General features: G+C 36.3%; 1 protein-coding gene and 1 pseudogene across 1 annotated transcript in view; both read left to right on the plus strand.

Annotated features, from left to right (window-relative positions):
- OLFM3 (olfactomedin 3) overlaps nucleotides 1-24,819 on the plus strand; it is a 256,531-nt gene that overhangs the window by 87,843 nt on the left and 143,869 nt on the right. The gene's annotated exons all lie outside the window — the stretch shown is intronic.
- On the plus strand, nucleotides 1,284-1,967 carry LOC110217658 (SIN3-HDAC complex-associated factor pseudogene; annotated as a pseudogene).

The following is a 24,819-nucleotide window of genomic DNA, read 5'->3' on the forward strand; positions in this document are numbered from 1 at the left end:
CACAGGGTGGTAGGTTTTTTATAGTATTTCCAGAGGTGTTGCCAGAATTGATTTGATTACTATTCTTAGGGCAAAAGGTGGAAAAGCAGTTTGGGGTTGGTTTATGTAGTTCTGGGGAAGACAGTGAGGTACCAGAGGGAATAATTGGTTAGGATGTGAAGCATAGTCTGGTTCTAAGCCGTTGTAGACATAGGAGGTTAAGTGAGTTTGTGCTACTATGTGGTAGGCACTGTACTAGGTGCTAGGGATACAAAAAATATAAAGCAGTACCACAGGGAACTATAAATACACGCAAACATTTGCATACATACACAGACACACAATTTTACCCCTGAATATCTGCCCAGAGGTTTATCACACTAACAGTACATCCATAATATAAATGAAGAGAAAAATCTCAAGTCACCAAGACAACCACAAGACTGTTCCTTCACTGTGTGCTGTAATTTTACCAAGTCCATCTTTTATTCTCAATCCCATTAACAAAATACTCATAACAATAGGGATTAAAATTAAAAACAAAACAGATGTTAACAGCTAAGGGTTTTGGATCATCCTGATAATTTTCTTCATCATGTGTAAGAAATTTTAGTATGTTTATTTTGCTCATTAATCTTGAAAATAGAATTTACTCCACATATGTGCACATGAACATTCACATATACACATCTATAACACATCCCCATGCTTCAATTATTCCATGTACAAAATGAGGGGGAAACTGTATTTTCAGCCAACTCTCAACTTCACTGTTTTGCATTAAGTAGTACCACCTAAAGACAATTCCTTTGAACAGTACACACATAAAACAATAGCTAATCATGGTGGGGAGATCAAACCTATACAGCCTAGCATTTCCTGGCCTTTTGATATCTAAGATATGAAAATGAATGGGGCAACAAAAGTCACAGGAAAAAGCAGAAATTACCTTGGATGGAGATTACACTTAGAAATATCAAGTGACTTTTCCCTGCTTATAGAACTATAAAATGTCAGAGCTGGGATCCAAATACAAGTCACTCGTTTGGATAGGCATTCATCACATATCCGTGTCATTAGATCTCACAGACCTAATTATGACATACTCTAGAAAGTGGGACCTTTACGTATAACATTAGGTAACCTAAAGCCATATGGATTTTTAGTTTAAAAAGAGTTTAGGAGAACAAGAGGAGAAAACTAAAGAAGACATGGGCTCAGTTGGCTTGTAGGGCACACCACACCTCACTCTCATTATTGAGTATGGAGAGTTGCTATAGGAAGGCTACCCCCAAGAAGACAAAATGTTTGGTTTCCACAAACCAAAGATGTACAGAAGTATGGAGGGTTGCTGTATTTGCAGAGCCAAGGCCTCCAGTTCTCATTTCACTGACAGTAAACACTACATGAAGGATTTCCAGAGTTGCTTTGGGTTGCATGAGATTTGTTCAGGAGACATCTGTAATGCTTGTGTGCTCCTGGTGAAAAGATGGGGGGGGGGGAACCTACTAGCAGGATCGAAACAAAAAACAAAAACTGGAATCATGTGGTAAGTGCAAAGAGTGGACCCAGTCTAAAGACCTCATTAAAGCCGAAGAAAAAATAAAACTCTTTCTGGAAGTAGAATAAAGAGCAACCGGATTAACAAATTGCAAAAGGAATTCAAATGCCACAATTCTGAGGCTCATAGCACTACCTCAAGTACCTCTCCAGCTCAATCCCCTTATTACAGTAATCAATCTGATGATGAGTTAGATATAGAGACTGTCTCTGGGTCTAGCAGGACAGCAGTCTTTTCCTTTTTAGATTTTATATACTAGAAAAGACAGAAAGTATGCCATGGGATTATCTACAAAGGGCATTTTGGAGAAGTTCTAATAGACACACATCTATCCAAGCCCTATTATGGAAACAAGAAAGCAGCTACAGAAAAACCAGAGGAGCAGGGACCAGAATCTCTGCCTTTCTCCAATCAGGAGGAATGGTGACTCTGACATTTTTCAAGAAGGGGACTGAGAATTAGTATAGGAAAGGCAACAAAACGACCCTCTATATTTCTTTCATTTGGACACTTGCTATCCTTCCAAAAGACAATTTCTAGAATACTTTTAAGTCGGTTTTATTTTCATTTTTTTTCTCCACTTCAACAAACTCTGAAGCCAGTGTCTATCTTACTAAAAAGGTTGTATACAATATTTAAGATGCTACATATTTGATAGGAAAGCTGAATACTGCTGCAAAATGTTCTTTGAGTTGTTTTCATTTTTAATCCCTTCTTAATGAATGGATATTGAGGGTGCGGAGAGGGCAGGAATGGGAATTTTATATAGTAAACAATATTCAGTTTAGTGTTTATTGAAAAATGGTGATTAGGCATTTTTAAGTGAGAGATAACAGTGAAAAGGATTTAGATATCACAGAGGCATCTGAAAACAATTTTGAAATGTGAAAGTCTTGCAAAAGTTATGAGGATTCGAACTTGTACTACTGATTGAGTAAGCAGGACAGACTGTACCATCTAGTGCCGATAACATGGAGGAGTTAGCATTCCTTAAATTTAAGACAAAGAGAGATCTTTTTTATGTGTATTGCTTCCTCCCTCTTTTAGTAGTCTAAGGAAATAGTAATTTATATGGAATTGTAAAAAATAAAGCCACAGTTCCTCCTAGAGATGTAACAAGTCTGGGTAGAATGACTAGGCTTTTATTCTTCCTATATCTTACTATGGAGGCATCACTGCATGAGCAGAGAACACACTTCATATACTGATTATTAAAAGTCGTGATCCATATTAATGAAACAATTGTGCTTATCTTCAGGATTGTACAAAACACAAGGGTTGATACTTCTGGGTACATTTCCTAGGGAATTTCACATCTGTAAATAATTGATATTTTTCTTTTATATTATATATAACTCTTGCCTATAGGTTGCTTAGTGACTACATCAAAGACCTACATGATTCAGTTTTAATTCTGGATTATTTCAGTTGACCTTTGTGAAGGTTTCACCTACGTAGGTAGGTATTTACTTTGCATTAACCTCTTCCAATATACTGCAGTGCACTGCTACAAGTTTGTCTCTTTTTTGTACATTTAATGTTAACTTCTATCAGGAAGGAAACAGTGTTGGTATATAGAACGGGTTTGTTTTTTGTTTCTAATTCAAGTTTTCCAAACATTGCAATGTTAAGGATAAAATAAATGCTGCATGTGATATTCTTCAATTCTAAAATGGTTTCAAGAAAAAACATTTCCTTTTTGAATCTACTTCACGTTCATCACACTGACGAAAACCTGTTTACGAGATTGTTCCAAATTTTGAGTGTAAATTCACAATGTTCTACCAAATCAGTTCAGAAAGTGAAGATAAGAAAAAAGGTGTTTTGTTTATCTTGTACCATGATGTGGCACTTATTTTTAAGATAAGATTTTACAAGTTTATAGTGTAAATGACATAAGAATGAGGACTGAGTCATTTTTATACCCCCCTATAGTTTTTTTACATTGCCACCAGTAGTCAATATGCTCCACCTTTTGGAGAAAAGGATACATACTTCATACTCTCTATGTACATTACTGTATAATAAAATGGAAAAATTATCTGTGTGGACCTACAATATTTGAGGTGCATTCATGAGTCCTAGCCATTGTCATTGTCTTCCTGAGTTATGCTGAAAAAGTTTTGTACATTTTAAATGGCTGCAGCATGGTAGAATATACTATAATAAAGATCATCATTATTTATTTATTGCTGAGCCTCAGCCACACTCATCTTCACCCTCCTCTATCTATTCCTTTGCCTGTATGATGTAATGTATGTAGTCATGCACTTTGTATTGATGTATTAGAAACGTTTCAATCTGTTTTGTACTTTTTATACTGTTCATATACTTATAATCAAAACTTTTCTTAGGATATTGAATAAATTTAATTTTGTTTAGAAAAAATAGGAAAAACATTTGAAAGCCCTGCCCAAGAAAATCGTAGTTTCAAAATTAATATGAGAATCATCCATTTTCAGTTTCCTGAGAAGCTTTGTGAGCAGAGGCCCAAAGATATTCTGCATAGTTTGGGAAATGTAAGCTATTCCTGAGATTTTGTGGAGCTAGTCAATAGTACCCTAGTACTTACCTTTTCTCTTCTCAAACTTGGGCTCCCTAACCCTCCCTACCTAGATTTGGAAGAACATACTCATTCTTCAAAGGATCAAATCCCATCGTAAATGCCAAAAACATTTGGCAAGTTCAGACCATGTAAGACTCCCTAAATTATATAAGTGCACATAAATTACCTGAGAACATTACCAGTTTTACATGTATTAGATAAACTCAATCTTAAAACCCTATAAATGAAGATAAGGAGGAAAGGAAATTTTTGCTCATTTTACCGTAAGATTATGAAGGTGTTACTGATGCTTTTATTTTTATAACAGTCATTTTCTGATGTAATTCTGTCCCCCCTACCAAATATGCACAAACACATACACGCACGCACACACACACACACACACACACACACACACACTACCACTATCACCACCACCATCACCACTACCATGCACAAACAGCCTGTAACAAATGGGGAACAAAGAGTTAAGCAAAACCAACTATCCCAGCAATCACTTCTGCCAGCATATGTTCTAGGAGCCATGGTCCCCCATTTCACCAAGAGAAAAGGAGGGAAATGCAGTTTCTCATCTCTTCTCTGGGGTCAAGATAGGCCACTGCCATTTCCCAGAGTATGCTTTGTTTTATTGTTCTTGTCATTTGCATTGTCATAGTCATTGTGTAGATTGTTTTCCTGGCTCTCTTTTCCTCCAGTCTGAAGCCAAACCTTTATTCTTGACACCCAAATTAATAGCATAGCCACTGTGGACATAATCACACAAAGAACAAAGAGTGACTTCTGCCAAAAGGTCACCCAGCAGCCTACAGGATAATAGGAGCAGGATTATAAACAGCAAGATATTTTCCACTGGCCACCTCTCCAGGTAAATCTCAGTTTGCTTCCCTAGACAAAGCTTTTGTATTTTTCTTCTCTTCTCCCATTACTTTTGCTTCTTGCTTTTCTTTAGTCCCTTCTACCATCATCTTTATTTTTTTCCCCTCTCTTTCCCCCGGCTAGACTCCAGCAACTTAAGGACTTGACTGACTTTTCAGGAACATCCCTCATTTTCTGCCACTTTATTACTCTGAGAGAAAAATCAGCCATTAGCATTCTTTTTACACAAACTTCAGCTCTAATATATTCCTTCTGCTTGCATCCTACCCAGAGAAGCTGTATTGGGAGACAGTAATGTGGCTAAGTAATAACTGGTACCTCCATATGGTGAAAGAGATGTTTTCTTATCCTAATCTGTTCAATGAAATGCAGTCAAATCACAGCAGGAATTTCTCTATAACTGCTGGTCACAATGAAATAATTTTCACCAAGGAATAGTCCTCGAACTTTTCATTCATATTTAAATCAATTGTTCCAAAATGAAAATAAAGCATCCATCGAAACATGTGTAGTGTACATAATTTCCCCTTGCATCTAAACTATAAACTATCAACGAAACTTCAACCTGTACAAGACCTTTATGCCACATTTTTCAAGTTGATCATAAGCAAAGATAGATTACAGCCATGGCATGGCATGGCATTTTTCATTATAACATTATCACAGAGTAAATTATGCATGGTAGCTTTATTTTGTTTGGGGTTGGGTTTTGTTGGACAGGATTTATGATTTTACTGACACAGAAAACTCTCTCTACCAATGAAGATGGGCACCTGTTTTACAACTTCTAGTCTTAAACAGTTGCCTGGGACATCAAGTGAATAAGTGACTTGCGAAGGGTCAAGTCACATATATAGCCAGTATGTGTTAAGAGTGGGACTAGAGCCCAAGTATTCCTAATTCCAAGGCCGGTCCTGTATCCAATGTAACATGCTGTCTCTAAGCCCTTCTTAACCTACCCGAACCAATCTTTCTGGTCTTCTTACACCGTATCCTCCAACTTCCAACACCCCTACTCTTTGATCCAGTGACACTGACCTCCTGACTTTTCCAAAATTAATACACTCCATCTTCCAACCCAGTCCGTTTTCACGGGTAGGAGATGCTATGAATATGTTATGAAAAAATACGCCATGCCGTGTTTGCATCTGTCTTTGCTTATGATCAGCTTGATAAATATGGTGTAAAGGTCCTGAACAAGTTTACATTTTGTGAAAGTTTGTAGTTTAGATGCACATGGCTCCCTTGGCTTCCTTTGCTTTCCAGCTAAAATCTCACCTTCTATACACAGCCTTTCCTAATCCCTCATAATTCTAGTGCCTTCCTTCTGTCAGTTATTTCTTATTTGGTTTGTATGTAGCTTGTTTATACATTGCTATTTCCCCTTTTATACAGTGAACTCCTTAAGAACAGTGATCTTTTTTCCTCTCTTTATATCCCTAGCATTTAACATAATATGTGGCACATTGTAGGTGCTTAAAAATGTTTATTGGAGCAGCTAAGTGGCGCAGTGGATGGAGCTCCAGCCTTGGAGTCGGGAAGACCCGAGTTCGAATCTGGCCTCAGACACTTGACACTTCCTAGCTGTGTGACCCTGGGAAAGTCACTTAATCCCAATCACCTCACCAAAAAGCAAAAAAAAAGAAAATGTTTATTGATTGAAGTTACATTTCTGTGTTCCTACTTTATTAAATTACAGTCACAATGAGTATTAGTTATCTCTCCAAGTTTTGTGTCATACATAGTTTTATATAGCCAATGTTCTCATCCAAATCACTAATAAAAAAACCCAAACACACTGATTGACAGAATAAGGGTAAGGAGTGCTCCATCTTATTTTCCTGAGTTTCACATCAGTGTATTAGCAGCACTTTTGGTTATTAATATCTAAATATGAACGCAAGTAGCTGTATTATCATTGATTCTATTCTACATTCTTCACATTGTCTACAATGATATGGAATACTCTCAAATCATTGGCTAAAGTCAAATATGCAATGCCTACAATATTTCCTTTATTTACCTGTCTCAGAAACTTTTGAAAGAGAGAGAGAGACAGAGACACAGAGACAGGGGGAAAAAAAAGTAATCTGGAATGATTTGGTCTTATAGAATGCATATTCTGGTTCCCAAGGATCACTCTTCTCTTTCAAAGTACCCCTAAGCTCTTTAATTAATAACGTGTTATTAAATTTTGCCTTGAATTAATATCATGCTCACCAGTTAGGGTTTTTGTGATCCATCTTCATCTTTTTCTTTTTTTAAATTGGGATATATTTTGATCATATCCAGTCCAGCAACAATTTTTTTTTGTTCTACAAATTTCCACAGAGATTAACAGCATTGAATTCAAAATCATCAGCAGCAACATTTTTAATTCTATAGGATTCTGTACGTTTGGGCCAAAAATCTTGATCTCTCATAGGATCGATTATAATTTCAAACATATGATTCCTGATCTATATATGTACTGTAGCATCTCTTCTGATGCCCAGTACCATATCACCAGCTACATATTAGATGTTTCATATGATGTCACATAAGCATGTCAAGTGCAACATAGACAAGAGAGATGATTATCTCCCCCCCACATGCACCCTTCTTCCTTCCTAACACCCCTATTTCTTTTCAAAGTATCACCATTATTCTAATTAACTAGATTCAAAACCTCAGTTATTTCCAACTACACTCCCCATCAATCCCTCTAACCAGTCAGTTGCTAAACCTTGTCAATTCCACTTACACAACATCTTTCACATGTATCCCCTTTCTCTCTACTTACACAGCCACCTGTCTAGCTTTAGTATCAAGACCTCTTACCTGGACTTTTGCAATAATCTATCTATTCTCAATACCTCATTATTCCCTTCTCCAATTCATTCTCCACATAGTTGCCAAAGTGATTTTCCTGAAGCACAGTTTTGACCATTTCATATGCCTCCTCCTTAAGTTCCAGTAGCTTCTTCTTGCCTTCAGAATAAAATACAATTTCTTTCTTTGGCATTTAGTCACTCAGTTAAGAAGTATATTTTTTAATTCCTTCTGCTTGTCAAGTGTTGTCCTAAGTACCGAAGATAACGAGCCCAACATGACTGGCCAGCTGGGTCCCGATTCAGGCACCTTGGACTACTCACAGATTGTGGTTTGTCCTTCCTTTTCAAAGAAGACTGTAGAAATCTTAATCATTGGAGATAATAAATGGCCATGGATAGATTTCAGGAGACCCTTGAACTTTGATAGGGAAAATTACAGCTTTATTTTCATTAATCAATAACTGAAATTTAGCATTTCTTTCAATTATTTAAAAACATTATTCTCAAAAGGTTTCCACAGGCTTTGTCAGATTGCCAAAGGGGTCCACGACATAAAAATGGGGTAAGTACCCCTGTCTTAGAAGCACCATCAGATTGATATAGCTTCTTATCTGTTGCTAATTCTCTTTGTGATGTGGGCAAATTGCTTTAACTGTCTGAACCTCATTGTACTTGTCTTTGGGGTTATTTGCCATACCTAACTCATGGTACTATGTAGAGAGCACCTTGTGCAGTTTGAAGTTATCTATCATTATCTATCCTTCTGTCTGTCCATGGGGCAGCTGGGTGGCACTGATGAGGTGCTTGGGTGCTTGTACTGGGACCCCAATTCCAAGACCATATTTCTCCCTAGCCTCAGAAACACTATCCTTGGCAGTTTCTTCCCAGTCCAAGGACATTATGGCCAGCAGTTACTCATAAGTGGACCTCAAAAACATACTTATCTCTCTCCTTGGTGCAGTTACAAACCTCAAGAATTATTAGTCTTAACTGGCTTTGTACTAAGTTGTAAAGATACTCATACCCACTAGACTGTCTTTCCCAACTCCCTACCTCATTATTTGCATCCTGGACTCCTCATTATATGTATTCTAGACTTATGACATATGTATACTCCCTATGTCTATCTTGTCAAACAAGCCATTGATTGGTGGCAGACTTGACAACCCTCAGTCTTCCCTGACTACTAGTTAAATTAGAGACTTAGCAGACCTAAAAACCACATCTCCCTGTAGCCCCTCCTTGAGCTTTTCTTGGTGAACCCTGGGTAAAATGCTGAAATGGTAGATACAAAAAGTGCATGTTCCTTTAAGAATTGACCACTCCTTAACCACTCCCTAATCCCACTCTGAATCACCTAGTTAGCATATTTGGCACATGTTTTACTATAATTTATCTTTTATAAAGTTTAACTAAACTCCTCTGAGGTTGCAGGTTCCTTAAGAACTTTTGCCCACTGAATAGTATAATAATAAACCTTTGCCAATTTGACTAAAAGATTGGTTGAGTCTGGGAATTCATTCCCATAAGACCCGTCCTGTACTTTGGTCATTGAGGGACCTCTGAACCTCTCAGACCACAACAGTACAGTGGATTGAGCACTGGTCCTTGGCAAGGTCTGTGTTCGAATATAGCATCACATACTTACTTGTTCTGTGACACTGGCCTTAACCATTTGATTAACATTTAATTTATTTTTCCTTCAGTATCCTCATTTTTAAAATGGGGATAATAATAGCACCTACCTCCCAAGGTTATTATGAGGATCAAACAAGAAAATAATTATAAAGGATCTAGCATAGTGCCAGGCACATGGTAAACACTATTTAAATGTTAGCTATTACTATTATCAATCCTAACTTTTTACAACTAATCAACCAATGAATATATAGATATTTATTAAGCATCAGGTACTGTGTTAGCTGTTGGGGATACAGAAAAGAAATGAAGCACCACATGCCCTCAGAGAGCTTACATTCTATTGGCAGAGACAACACATATAAGTATATACAAAATAAATACGAGGCAAATTGCTAGGGGAGTCACTATCAGCTAGGCTAGAAATGACAAGAGGCAGAAAGGAGGAGAGGGCATATCACAGGCACAAGCAAAGCCTTTGCACAGGATCCAAGAGAGTAGCTAAAAGGTTGTGTATCAGCAATGACAAGGTGAGTTTGGCTGTGTATGAAGGACGGTCAGTGGACAATAACACTTAAAAGGTAGATTGGAGCCAGTCTATTGAAGGCCAGACAGAGAAGTTTATATTTGACCACAGAGGTAATAGGAAGCCACTGGAGTTTATTGAGCAGTAAAGTGACCTGTTCTTTGGAGGATCATTTGTAATTGTGTGGAGAATGTATTGGAGAGGGGAGAGATTTGAAGCAGGGTGACAAATTAGGAGCTATTGCAATAATCTAAGTTAAGAGGTCAGGAATTTCTGCAAGGTTTTGAAGGACCCACCTATTTTAATTCTTCCTTCCTTATTTGATCACTAAAAGTGTCTTCCCATGTATTAGTATTATTTCTGTCTTGACTTTAATTACACTGATAAAACTGCACTTGGTTCATATGCTAGGACTATACTTTGGATCTCTGGTACCTAAAATCAGAGGGTCTCTGAGAACTTTGCAAGCAATTCATTAATTTGTCACTTTTCCAATGTTGATTTTCCCAAGCAGGTGAAATCGTTCCACCTTTTCCTAATCCCTTACTTGTTATGCAAAATATATTTGTGAGTCACTAATTAATTTTGCTAAGAGCTTTGTATTCTAGGTTAATAATTCAAATTGTGATCATATGGTCATAGGAATGCCTTTGCATGTAGATGCATGCTAGGTTGTTTCTCTTTCATTGTCTGTTGATTTTTCTCCCTTTCCTCAAAGCCTTATATTCTGGTATTTTGTTTTTTATGTGATGTTTTCTATTGTGTCCTTTACCCTTCAGTATATCAAATATGTATGACTGGTGCATTGTTTCAGCACATCCCAATTTCACATGAAACGTGGACTCATGCTTTAGCAAAGATGTCTGCTCAACTGAGCAATGTTTTCTCTTCCCAAGCTATTCTTTCATTCTCTTTAAACCTCCCTAATCTCTGGTCCAGGTGGCATTTTTATGCATCTCACATTACCTCTGGTTTGGGAAAATGGCATTGTGAATTATATAAATCTGTTTATCAACACTGGATGATCTGCTTTGCCTTTCAACAATATTGAAATTCAAAAATATTGATGATCCTGTCTCTCCTTCTGTTCTGCCTTATAGACAAACAGTGGGTTGCCTTCTCAGTTCCAAATGACTTACTTATTTTAAAATGGGACTACTTAGCCTGAAGAAAGGAAGGCTGAAAGGAAGGTGGGACATTCAGGGAAGTGATCATTGTATGTTACCCCTGTGCCAGTTATAGGTTGCATGATCTACATTAAAATGGAGAGAGATCACTAGATTTGGAGTCAGAGGGCTTAGGTTAAATCTAGCTTTGATGTTAAATGAGATAAATGTGTATAGAATGCTTTGAAAATCTTAGAGGGGTATACAAACATGAGTTTGTTTTTATTGCTGTCATTGTTCTGTGACCATCTTTGGGACCTTGTGAAGTCACTTCATCAAGCTTAGCCTCAGTTTCCTCGTTTGTAAAATAAAAGGGTTGGACTAGATCAGCAATTCTCAAACTTTTTGGTCTCAGGACCTCTATTTTTACTATGCTATGCTATGCTATGCTATGCTATACTTTTAAAAAAAGTATTATGGTCCACCCAAAAGCTTTAGTTTCTATGGGTTATTTATCAGATTAAAAGTTATCTCTTGATATTTACCATGCACGAGATTAAAATATCTTAGCATTACCATGAAAATAGTTTTGACCCCACAGACCTCCAAAAGTATCATAGATACTTTCAGGGGATCCCGGAACAAATTTATGAATTGCTTGACTATATGATGCATAAATTCCCTTCAAGATCTAAATCTTATTATGCTATGATCTATGATATAATTTATCCTTTTTAGAATTCTAGTCAATAGTCATTTATTAAGCACCTATGTGTCAAGGAGTCTATTTAGTTACTTAGGGAATTATTTTAGGATGTCTCAGACATAGCTTCCAGAACAATTTCTCATGTGCATATTTGAATTACCGTGATGTGAAAGAGATGAAATATTCTGTGTGGCTTCATAATGAAGAGTGAGGATCCATGGGTACAACTTATAGGGGACACCACATTTCAGCTCAATAAAAGGAAGACCTTGCTAACAGTTTGAGCTATCGAATAACATCATGGAGTGCCTCGTTAATTAGTAAAACCTCCATCATTCACCAAGCCTTTATCAAGCACCTACCATGTGCCTAGCACAGTGCTAGGTGCTGGCCATACAAATTAGAAGAGATGACATGATCCCTGTTTTCGAGGAATCTGTAATCTCTCCCATTCCAAGAAATAGCTAGAGGACTGTCTCCTTCCCAGGAATTTTATAGAGGAGATTCATGTACAGAGGAGGAGGTTTAATTAAGTGGCTCTTAATTTCTAGGATTCCTCCAAACTCTAAGATTTAGTGATTTAAAATTTCACTCAGGGAAAAATCCAGGAGAATTATAGCATTTTAACCACCTCATTTTAAAGATGAGGAAACCAAGGCAAAGAAAGGTTACCCAAGATCACAGATAGGCAGCATTTAAGGTGAGATTTGAACCTGTCTGTTTGACTCCAGATCCAATTTACTATTCACTTTGACACCATGCTGCTTTCAGATAGAAAGATGTCAGGGATTTTGATTATGCATTTGTTCTTTCCTAAAAAAGCCTGCCTACAGGTTTTACTCCAATCAATTTGCTACTTGCATGATAAACTTAATTTTATTAATTAAAAAAGCTGTATTATTTTATCTAGGTGACCACTTATTGGAAATTCAAACACTTTGTATATTGAGAGTTTTGAGATAGCCTTCCACATTACAAATTGATATGGAGTCCTAGTCAGTATTTTCTTGTTTATTTCAAATAATGTAAAGAATTTGTGCTTGCAATGTACTTTTTTATTTATATGCCATAAATATTTTATCTTGTTCTATCACAATTGATTCCATTGAGAGACTAAACTAAGAACTTGGAACAGCAACTCTCAAAGACGACCATTTGTGTTAATATAACTTGTTAATCATCATTATCATCATCTTCACAATAAAAAATGACTCCATGGTATAGAAAAGGTTTACAAATAATTACGAATGGAAGAGAGGCTTAATTCTGCATATATAGGTCAATGGTAAGGATGGAGAAAAATCAGAATATTCAATATATTTTTATAGCTCTTTCTAAAGATATATGAATTTATTAGCATAAGTTAGAGACATTTGTGAGTAATTATACTTTGTGTGACCTTTGCTGGTTGAGGAGGTTGGCATTGTAATTCCTCAATGTAGGAAAGAAGGCAAATAAGTCCTATTGATGTTCTTCTGTAGCCATATACACTATTTCTCAGCTTTTGTCTATATGAAGCATTCTATGGTTTCTCATTTTTCTTTCTCTCGGAGAAGAACAAGATGATATCATTTAAATGATAATGCTTCCAAAGATATGGCCATTATAATTGGTATATATGTGGCAGAGCACTTACTGTATTCAGTGTTGTTGTCAAAAATGGATATTGTTAATTTATTCAAATAATATTTTTCTCATCCCCCCCAAAAAAAAACACTTCCCTGCATACTAAACATTGAACTGTCTATATTTTCATGTTCTGCATTTAGAGAATAAAACTAACTTCTCCTGGTCAACCCCTTACCATGCCAAGATTAGTAAGTGGGCAAGTGATTTTCCATCCTGGTCAATAGTCTTCAAAAAACATTAGGTTTACAGTCTTAATTTGACCAATGAGATACCATCAGTCCCACCAATCTTTGCTCCTCCATTAGCTCAGATAATAGAACAGTATATTACTAGATTCAAAACAAATTAACAACATCATACAAAATCGGCTAGAGAATTTTTTTTAAACAGCGAGGCAAACCTACTGAACTACGTTTTTCTCTGTTTGATGTCTCATTAAGTTAAATGTCCTATGTAATTTTTGCATAGAAATACGATTTGTTATTTAACAAATATTGATTAAATTCTACCAATTTCAGCATACATATTGTGAAAGGTAATTATGTGATAGGGTGGGGCAATGGAGAAAAGGCCAAGCTTGGAGCCAAGATGACCTGCCTCTAACACATACTAATAATTTGACCTTGAACAAAAGGTCATTTAACCTCTTCATGCCCCAGGCATCTCTCTAAGATTATAAATTAGAAATGAGTTGGGGATGGACCTTGGTGGAGATAGTTTCCATGCAGGGAGCTCCACACACAGACAAATTACAGGTCCAAAACTGTCTCCAGCAGGGAGGAAATCTGTAAAGTGCTGGGTTCCAGGAGTACAAGAAAAAATGGAATTGTTTCTACTTCTTGTGAACTTGCTATTTGATTCTTAATATTAATATATAATATATATATATATAACTAGTAAAAAGAACTGCAACAATACTAGGCAGATTTTACAAATATTGAACTTAAATCTTACTACTGGTATCAGAAATTCTCTTCCATATTCTGAGAAAGTCAGTAACAGAAGCAGCTTGCATACAAACACATGTATTTATGTATATACACATGCATACACACATATATGTATATATGTATTATTCAAGTGTGTATATATGTGTGTGTATGTATATATGTGTGTGTATGTGTATATGTATATATATATATATATATATATATATATATATATATACATATACACATACATACACATACACACATACATATATGTGTATAATTTTAAGGCTTACAACATTTTCTTCAGGGATTCATAGACCCAGAATAGATTCTCTAGGCCCAGCTCTGTCACTAAGTATATATGTACCTAAATTCACTCTGTGTAAAGGGACAGCCAGATAAGCATGGATATATGATATTGATATAGAATGAACTAAATTTTTTGTTGATCTTTTAAAGGTGTTAAGTTTATTTTATAGTCTTTAATTACTCCTCTCAGAAAATTATCTTTCATAATGCTGTTGTCTGTTAATTTCAGTTTTAAAAATAGTATTTAAGAACATAATTCAACTAACATGACTCCAAAGTCAGCCTTCTTTTCTGTAAGTCAGGGATCCTTAATCTGGAGTCTATGAACACACACACACACACACACACACACACACACACACACACACACACACACCCTATATATGTGTATGCATGCATGTATGTGTGCACGCAAATATATCTAGATATATTCATGTGTACATATGTGTTAACATGTGTATGTACATATAATTGACTGCATTTTGATATGATTTACTTATTCTATAATACAATATATTTTTTAACTTAAAAGCATTATTCTGATGGAAATATGTTTAACATGATTGCATAGATATAACCTATATCAGATTGTTTGCCGTCGTGAGGAGGGAGGGAGGGAGAAAAATTCAGAACTCAAAAACCTTATGAAAATTATTGTTGAAAACTATCTTTACGTGTAATTGGAAAAGATACTATTTACTTAAAGAAAAGCATTGTTCTGAGGAGTCCATAAGTTGAACCAGACTGCCACTACCAAAGGGGTCTATCTCTTTCTCTCACACACACATATACATGCAAGGTTAAGAAGCTCTTCTCTGCTCCAAGTCAGGCTGTATCTCACTGGTGTTATTATTATCTCCATTTTCAAAATGAGGAAACTAGGTCTTAGAGAGGTAGCTTGCCTAAGGTCACACAGGCAATGTCTGGCAAATATGATATTTAAATCCAACTCTCCTGGGTCCGAATCAAGTGTACTTTTCATTATAGAATAAATTATCTACCAATGTCATTTAATTTAAATAATCTCATTTTAAATATGTTAAAACTTCATTTAATTTATAACAACTCAGTGAAATTACTGTGATATTGTACAGTGATTTATAAATAAAACATCGCTTTTGACTCAGAATTAGTTTTACAAACTTTTTCCTCCATTCTTTTTTTCCTGGAAAAGAATACTAACCTAGAAGTCATAATATCACATACTCATGATGTGACTTTACCTTATGACTATTTCCCTATTTCTGTTCCTCTGCTGTACAATGAGGATAGCGATTCCTATCTTGACTACCTCACAATATTCTTGATAGGATCAAGTGAAGCAATGTAAAGGAGAACATTCTTTGAAAAGTTTTAAAAAATCTGCCCAGTGAAAGAAAAGTTATTATTAATAGTAGTGATAATAATCATCATAATTTTTAATGGTTCAAATGAGTCTGCTGTTAATTTATTGTAATCATGCAGAGCTTACCAAGGATATTACAATGATCTATTATCAGGATAGAAATCTGATGATTTGGCAAGTATCTAGAAACAGCCTTATGGCCAGATGCCAAAGTAAGATGGGTCCTCAGTTCTGTAAGATACATGAAAACAGCCTAGTTCTTAAATCATAGGATTTTCTTAGGAATTACAGAATTTTTAAAGCTGGAAGTGAATGACTTCTTTTAACTTTGACCTTACTCAATTTTCTTATTTGTTCAAGTTCCACTGGGTGTTCATTCATTCATTCATTCATTCATTCGTTCGTTCGTTCGTTCGTTCGTTCGTCCATTTGTTTAGTTATTTATGTATTTATTTTGTTTTTCAGTATGCTTAAGTGATATTCCATAGCATGAGAGTGAACAAGCTATTGTAACAGTAGTTTTGAATCAGAAAACCTGAGTTTGAATTCTGACACCCAATAGCAGAATTCTGATACCTATCTTCTCCAAGATTGTTTCCTTCTAAAGTTCAGGGACTCTCATTACATCAAGTTGCAAAAGCTTTGTTTACATTTAGCTCTTCAGCATCTAGCCCCTTTCTACCTCTCCAGGTTTCTTACATATCACACCACCACAAACTCTATAGTCTAGCTATAGTAATCTTTTCTTCACAATTTTCCATTTCCCATTTTTATGCCTTTGTAAAGTCTTTCTCCATATCTTAGAGTCTTCTCATTTGTCTTTCACAGCAGACGCTGACTTCCTTCAAGACTAAGTTCAAGAATTACTGTCTGTAGGAGACCAATTCTGGCCCCTTCAGCTGCTAGTGGCTTCCCGCCTAAGGATGGTTGGTCAGTAGTTTCAGTCATGTCTGACTGTTCATGACCCCATTCGGGGTTTTCTTTGCAGATATTGGAGTGGTTTGCCATTTCCTTCTCAAGATCATTTTACAGAAGAGGAAACTGAGGTTAAATTGGGGTTAAGTGACTTGCCCAGGATCACACAGCTAGTAAGCATATGAAGCTGAATTTTAACTCGGGTCTTCCTGTCTTCAGGTCAGGCATTCTTATCCACTGTGCCATCAAGCTAGCCCAAATGTCTTTCCCTGACTAGGAATCTAATCCTGGTAGCAGTGAGAGCACTGAATCCTAACCACTCAGACCACCAGGGAACTTTCTGAGATTATCTTCCATTCTTTATATATCTTATACTCAACTAGTTATAACTAAGGACTTTATTTTTTTAAATTTATTTATTTTTAGTTTTCTCCATTTACTTCCACAAGATTTTGAGTTCCAAATTTTCACCCCATCTCGCCCCTCCCTCCACCCCAAGATGGCATGTATTCTGAATATCCCTTCCCCTAGTCTGCCTTCCCTTGAATCTCTACCCCCTTCTCTTATCCCCTTCCCCTTCTACTTTCCTGTAGGGCAGTATAGATTTCTGTACCCCATTTCCTGTATTTCTTATTTCCCAGTTGCATGTGAAAACATTATTTTAAACATGTGTTTTTAAAACCTTGGGCTCCAAATTCTGTCTTTTCCTCCCCCCCAATCACCCCCACCGAAACGGCAAGCAACTCAACACAGGCTATACAGGTGCAGCCATGCAAAGCACCTCCATAGTAGTCATGTTGTGAAAAACTAACTCTATTTCCCTTAATCCTATTCTGCCCCCAATTTATTCTATTCTTTCTTTTGACCCTGTCCCTCCTCTGCTTACCCCTTTCCCAATCTGCCCTCCTCTCTATCACCCCCCTGCTCTCTTGTCTTCTTCCCCTATTTTCCTGTACGGTAAGACAGGTTTCCATACCCAATTGAGTATGTATGTTATTCCCTCCTTAAGCTAAGTCCTATGAGAATGAGATATACTCATTCCCTCTCACCTTGCCCTGCTTCCCCTCCACTGTAAGAACCTTTTCTTTTCTGTTTTTTTTGTGAGATAATTTACCCCATTCTACCTCTACCTCTCCCTTTCTCCTCCCAATATAATCCTCTCTTACCCCTTAATTTTATTCTCCATATATAACCCCTTCATCTTCAACTTACCCTGTGCCCTCTATCTATCTATCTATCTATCTATCTACACACTACACACACACACACACATACATGTAATTTTTCCCTCTAAGTAGCCTAATACTGACAAAGTTCTCATGAGTTATAAATATCATCTTCCCATGCAGGAATGTAAACAGTTCAACCTTAATAAGTCTCTTATGATTTCTCTTTCCTGTTTACCTCTTCATGTTCCACTTGAGTCTTGTATTTGAAAGTCAAATTTTCTATTCAGCTCTGGTCTTTTCATCAAGAATGCTTGAAAGTCCTCTATTTCACTGAATGACCATTTTTTCCCCTGAAGGATTATACTCAGTTTTGCTGGGTAGGTGATTCTTGGTGATAATCCTATCTCCTTTGCCCTCTGGAATATTATATTCCATGCCCTCTGCTCCCTTAACGTAGAACCTGATTGTGTTTCCACAATACTTGAATTGTTTCTTTCTGGCTGCTTGTAATATCTTCTCCTTGACCTGGGAACTCTGGAATTTGGCTACAATATTCCTAGGAGTTTTCCTTTGGGGATCTCTTTCAGGAGGAGATCAGTGGATTCTTTCAATTTCTATTTTGCCCTCTGGTTCTAATATATCAGGGCAGTTTTCCTTGATAATTTCTTGAAAATGATGTCTAGGCTCTTTTTTGATCATGGCTTTCAGATAGTCCAATAATTTTTAAATTCTCTCTCCTGGATCTATTTTCCAGGTCAGTGTTTTTCCAATGAGATATTTCACATTGTTTTCTAATTTTTCATTCTTTTGGATTTGTTTTACAGTGTCTTGATTTCTCATAAAGTCACTAGCTTCCAATTGCTCTATTCTAATTTTTAAGGAAGTATTTTCTTCAGTAACCTTTTGGACTTCCTTTTCCATTTGGCCAGTTTTTTTTTAGGGCATTCTTCTCCTCATTGGCTTTTTGGACCTCTTTTGCCATTTGGGTTAGGCTATTTTTTAAGGTGTTATTTTCTTCAGTATTTTTTGAGGGGTCTCCTTTAGCAAGCTGTTGACTTGTTTTTCATGATTTTCTTGCATCACTCTCATTTCTCTTCCCAGTTTTTCCTCTACTTCTCTTACTTGCTTCTCAAAATCCCTTTTGAGCTCTCCCAAGGCCTAGGACTGATTCATATTTTTCTTGGAGGCTTTGGATATAGGAGCTTTGACTTTGTTGTCTTCTTCTGGTTGTATGTTTTGATCTTCTTTGTTACCAAAAAAAAGATTCTATGGTCTGACACTTCTTGGGAGGTTTGCTCATGATCCCAGCCAATTACTTGAGTTATAAACTCTTTATTAAGTTAGAGGTCTGCTTCCAATGTGGAGAATGTATTGTCCCAAGCTTTGGGGTTTGGCCAGGTGTTTTCAGAGATACTTGTAGGGACCTGTAATTTTTTAGTTCTTCCAAGGTGGTATTGATAAGGGGAGAGGTGTTTATTCCTTTCCTGGCCTGTGCTGTGGTCTGTGAGTGACCACAAGTACTCTTTTCTGTCTTGGAACTGTGAGGAGGAACTCTTCACTGCCACTACAAGCTCCACCACACCAGTACTCCTCCTTGCCCCAGGACCGCCCCTCAGAACTGTGACCCATATCTAAGCAAGAGCAAAGCAAGGGATTACTGCCTTAACACTGGCAAAGAGATCCCTGCAATCCCCTTCTGATCAGCCACTCAATTCCCCCTCAGGCTGTGGGTCGGAATCTCAGGAACAGCCACCATCCCAGCACCCAGCTTGGGAACTGGGGCTGAGACCTAGCTTTTTTCTCACTGCAGAAACAGACTTTTCCCACTGACCTTCTAATTTGTTTTTGGCATTTGTGGGTTAAGAGGTCTGGAAACCACCACAGCTCTCAGTAATTCAGTCCTCTGAGACCTGCTGCAGGTTCACTGCAGCCTTTGCACCCATGCCAAACTCTGCTCCTCTCCCAGCCCAGTGTGATATACCTTCTGATCAACCATCTAGGTTGTCTTGGGCTGGAAACTTGTTTCACTCCATCTCTTTGTGGGTCTGCTGCTTTAGAATGTGTTTAGAGCCATTTTTTATAGGTATTTGGAAGAGTTTTAGGGAGAGCTCAAAGAAGTCACCGCTTTCACTCCGCTATCTTCGCTCCGCCCCAGCTAAGGACTTTAAAGAAAGACTTTGTAGAATATAAACCACTCTATAGAAGTGAACGATGGAATGTATGTAAAATACTTTTCAAAACTTTAAAGCACTCTATTAATATCAAATATTATTTTTGTTTTCCCAAATTATTTAGCATTTGAGATATACTCCAAAGCACTCCCTTACCTAATGTGGCTCTGATTCATTTGCCTCTAAATTATAGAGCCTTTCTTTATCTTTATTTTGGGGGGGTCATACCTCTGAGCTGTTTTCCCTTTCAGTATTTTAAAACTAAAAAGACCAATAACTAAACACAATAAGTGAACATATTGCAATGAAAACCCCTTCCTATCCAACACTACAAAAAGCCTACTGACTCATTGGGATTCCAGGATGTAGCTGCTGAGACATCTCTGTTAACTCAGTTTTCAAAGCAACAGTTATTCTATAGCTGCACTGTTTAAAAGTATACTGTTTTAAAAGGTCAGTTTTTAGCCTTTCCATCACTTGTAGATTTTATGGATTTTTTTTTCCTATCCACAGCATTCAGTATAACTTATCATCATCAAAAAGAATTTTTAAGAAGCTAACTGTGTGTAGTGCCAATTTTTCTGGCTACACAAAGAGAATTATTCAAATGTAGTTCCTCCCCAGGATGGACTTCACAATCTAAGACAATACTAATAAGGACAAATACGAACAAAAATATATACTGGATACAAAAAAAGAATGAAAACAATCAATGGCTAAAGAGATGGACAGTTTGGTCTTCATAAAGAATAAGTCCCTGAAATAGGAGTCAATATAGTATGGTAAAAAGTTGTAGAATCGAAGAACCAGGGTTTGACTCCTCACCCTACAACTTATAACCTATGCAAGCAAGTAAATTTGACATCAGATTGTTAATGAGACTTATGATGGGAATAAAGATTAGAATACAGATCTGTACTTTTTTTGAAAGTAAGATGATATATTGATAATGGATATAGGGACATGTGAATATATGATAACAAATGGATATCATTCCATATTAAGATGATATACTAATGTGAGGAAATCCGTGAAACAGAGTAAAATATGAAAAAGAACATTTAAAGGAAGATGAGTAGAAGGAGAAAAAAACAGCAATATCATCATGGGGCAAACTAGAGAGGACCAGTATAGAAGCCAGAAACTGATGAGAGTTAAGGTAACATCACAAGCTTGGCATAGAGACATGACATAGTAGATATGAGGGACTTCAATTAACTGGACATCTGCTAGAGCTTACTCTGCCAAAAGCAGAGCAGCTTGACTTGGGTTTAATTAATTTAATCCTTCAAAAGGTGGAGAAAAGCTGTACTGCACCTGGTTCTGACCAACAAGAAGAAACTTGTTGCTGAAATAAAAATGATGGAAACCTTGAGTACAAAGAGATCCCTCTAACTTATATTTTATAATAGAGAATGGAATGAATGATGACATGCACCCTACATCTCAACAACACAGAGCTTAGAGTTCAAAATAGGACTAGGTAGACAAAAATACTATGGGAAAGTAAGTGCAGAAGGCTTAAGAATTTCTTAAGAATGAAAAATCTAAAAATGATTTCATAGGACAATTATTCCAATAGGAACAAAAGAGGGCATTGTCCAAAGAGAAGGCTGTCTGACCTTGAATAAGTCTTTTAAAGTCCTTAAGCCACAATCTCTTCATCAATAAAATAAGGCAGTTGGACCTGAAGTTTTCAAAAAAGTCCCTCAGGTTCTGTCTATAAACCTATGAATATTGGGTCAAAATTATTAAGATACACTAGAGAGTTGGGATGAATCTAATAAGATGAAATTCATTAGAGATAAATGTAAAACCTAACACAGGTTCACAAATCAACTTCACAAGTACAATATGGAAGAACGGCTACATATTACTTTGGGAAAAAAACCTACAAATTCAGTGGAATAAAAAAGCAATATTAGTCAATAGTGGAATATACTCCCCCCCCAAAAAAAAAAGTTGATGTGATCTTAGTCTCCTAGGCTGCTTTGGGAGCCATAGTACCCCAAATGAGAACAAGAGAGGAAATAGTTCTGTTGGATAATACTTTGGTCAGACCATATCCAAAATATTATGTTTACTTATGGGTGAGATGATATAATGGTTTCTCTAGAGAATGCTAGAGATTCCATTTAAAAAAATAATAGAAGCTGTTCTCATGGGAAGAAATTCAATAATGATATGAAAAAGAATACAAATCACTAATAAAAAGAGATATGCCCATTAACAATGATTGAGATTCTATCTCATACCCCTCAGACTGGTAAAGATTGGTTGTTTTTTTAAGGGAAGTAGCAAATATTGGAAGTTCTGTGGACATTCACCACTTATGCACTATCAGTAGAACTATAAATTGGCCAAACATTCTAAAAATTACTTTAGAACCACATACCCCACAAAAATTAATTATTTATACCTTTTACACAATTATACCTCTACCAGTCTTCCCCTGCTCCCAGACGTCATAGAAAGAAGGAAATGACCCATGTTAGAAAAACATAGTAGCATTTTTTGTTGTTATATTAAAGTAATAGAATCGAAATATGTCATGGAATATCATTGTGTCTCAAGAAATGAAGAAAGAGAGAGATTCGGAGAAACTTAAAGAAATATGTATGAACTGATGTAGAATGAAATGAACAGAATTAAGAGTACTATTTACCCAATGACCAGAACATCATTAAAAGAAAATAATCTTTTTTACAATTTAAGAATTCTGATAAATACAATAACCAATAACATTTTCAGAAGACTGATGATGAATGGTGCATTATGTCTTCTGGCATAAAGTCAATAGAATAGAGGTACAAAATAAGCATGACCAACCAATATAACACAATTTGTTTTGTTTGACTATATTTATTTATTAAAAGGGATAGGTTTTTTTTTTAATATGAAGAGGAGCATTTATAGCGATTTAAGGTTTAAAAGACCATTAATGAAACATTTGAAAAAGACACACAAGGAATAGATGGAAATTCAGAAAGAGATACACAGGGCAATATTAGTATTGCCTTATTAAATTTAATATTTATTTGACAAAAACATTTTGTGCCGTAGATACATGTTTTCTTTTTCAGTTTTCCCTACTTCTTTGTATGTGGAAGTGTTCCTGTCCCTTTATGATTTTCTAGTCTATTACAAAAAAGTAGCATGAGGACTTAGACAAATGTGTTGATACAATCTATATCTATAATAATCCTCTGTTTAATCAGTTTAAAAACAGAGTAAAAAAAAAGAAAAAGAAGAAATGAGGTTAGTTTGACATGATTGGTTCTTTTAAGTCCATGCTAGCTCTTTTTGATAACCTCTTCCTTTGCTAGATGTCACTAAGAAATATTTTAATAATACATATTAGAGTTTTGCTAGAAATTAAAATCAGACTCACCAACTTTTAGTTTGCAGACTTATCTTTCCTTTCCTTAAAACTGGTTCAACATTTGTCTGTCTCCAGTTCTATGGTACCTCTCCTGTCCCTCTCCACCATCCTTTAGAGGAAATGGTCAAACTTTACGTCTGCCTGTTCTTTCAGAAGGAATACAAACACTGCATACCGTATTCAGACTACCAGACACATGCCTAGCACAGTCTGCAGAGATAGCTGCCTTTCCACACATTTGCTTTGCCTTTTCTACATCTGAACATATCCCTGATCAGGTACTAATCGATTATGGCTTGTGTTATCTCCTTTAATGGCATGAATAAGGTCTGGTAATAATCATGACAATGCTAATAATAATAACAATTATAGCTAAATATAACTCATTATGTTTTTCAAAGTACTATACATATGTGGGGACATCTAGGTGGCTCATTGGATAGAGTGCCAAGCCTGGAGTCAGGAAGACTCATCTTCCTGAGTTCAAATCTGTTCTTGGGCACTTGATAGCTGTTTTGTAACCCTGGGAAAATCACTTAACCCTGTTTACCTCAGTTTCCTCATTGGTAAAATGATTTGGAGAAGGAAAAGGCAAACTAGTATTTTTGCCAAGAAAACCCCAAATGGAGTCACAAAGTGTTGGGCACAACTGAGATGACTCAACAAAAACATATACATGTTATCTCATTTTATTTAGGTAGGTGTAATTTTTATCTCTATTTTCCAGATGAGGAAACTGAGGCTGGGAGAGGATAAGCAGCTTGCTCAGGGTCCCACAACTGAGTGTCAATGACAGAATTTGAACTCAGGTATCCCTGACTCCAAATCCAGCATTCTTACCTTATGGGCTACTTCTCTGCCTTAGTATTGATGCTAAGCAAACAATAACAAGATTTCCATCTAGGTAACAGGGAAACTATTGTTGCTAGTGTTATAACTAAGAACCATTCTTTTATGCCTCCTATCCATGTTTGCCCTACATTTTATACATATTGGGCAAATAACCACCGCTCTCATCAAAATGCTTTTCAGCTCTAGATATATGACAAGTAATTTCCTCCCCTCACTTTGGTCAAAAGGAATGATCATATCTATAGCTTAATCTGTGTTTTGCAGGGTTGTACACACAGGAATTTCAAACATATATCACACTTCCTGCTTCTTTCTATCCTTTTCATTTGGGGAGTTTCCTTACA

Source organism: Phascolarctos cinereus, unplaced genomic scaffold (assembly GCF_003287225.1).
Source record: "Phascolarctos cinereus isolate Bilbo 61053 unplaced genomic scaffold, phaCin_HiC Scaffold_5;HRSCAF=322, whole genome shotgun sequence".
In the NCBI taxonomy this organism is placed as follows: domain Eukaryota; kingdom Metazoa; phylum Chordata; class Mammalia; order Diprotodontia; family Phascolarctidae; genus Phascolarctos; species Phascolarctos cinereus.